This window comes from Penaeus monodon, chromosome 23 (assembly GCF_015228065.2).
Source record: "Penaeus monodon isolate SGIC_2016 chromosome 23, NSTDA_Pmon_1, whole genome shotgun sequence".
In the NCBI taxonomy this organism is placed as follows: Eukaryota; Metazoa; Arthropoda; class Malacostraca; order Decapoda; family Penaeidae; genus Penaeus; species Penaeus monodon.
In genome coordinates this window covers 39,266,175-39,266,507 of record NC_051408.1, presented here as the reverse complement: position 1 = coordinate 39,266,507, position 333 = coordinate 39,266,175, and positions in this window count along the sequence as shown.

Here is a 333-nt window from a genome sequence, read left to right as displayed (position 1 = left end):
CAAGGCGGAGGAGGATCCTTCGGCGGAGGACGAGGAAGTGGCGGAGGAAGCTACGGATGGTAATCATCATACCCAAACAACATTTGGCTTGAAACATAGAAACATATCTTTGTTTCTGAAAATATACAAAACAACAAAAAAGTTCTTATTATATAACCCTATGCACAATATAGAAAAGGGAAAGTAAGTTGAACATATGGTATAATCATATATAGTGAAAGGGTAGAGGAGCGCCTGTATTTCTCATCTCCAATTCCACATTGAAAAGAATGTCTTGGCATGAGATAAACTGTGAGAAAATAATTAAAGTCCATCGCAAAGACGTCATTGCAG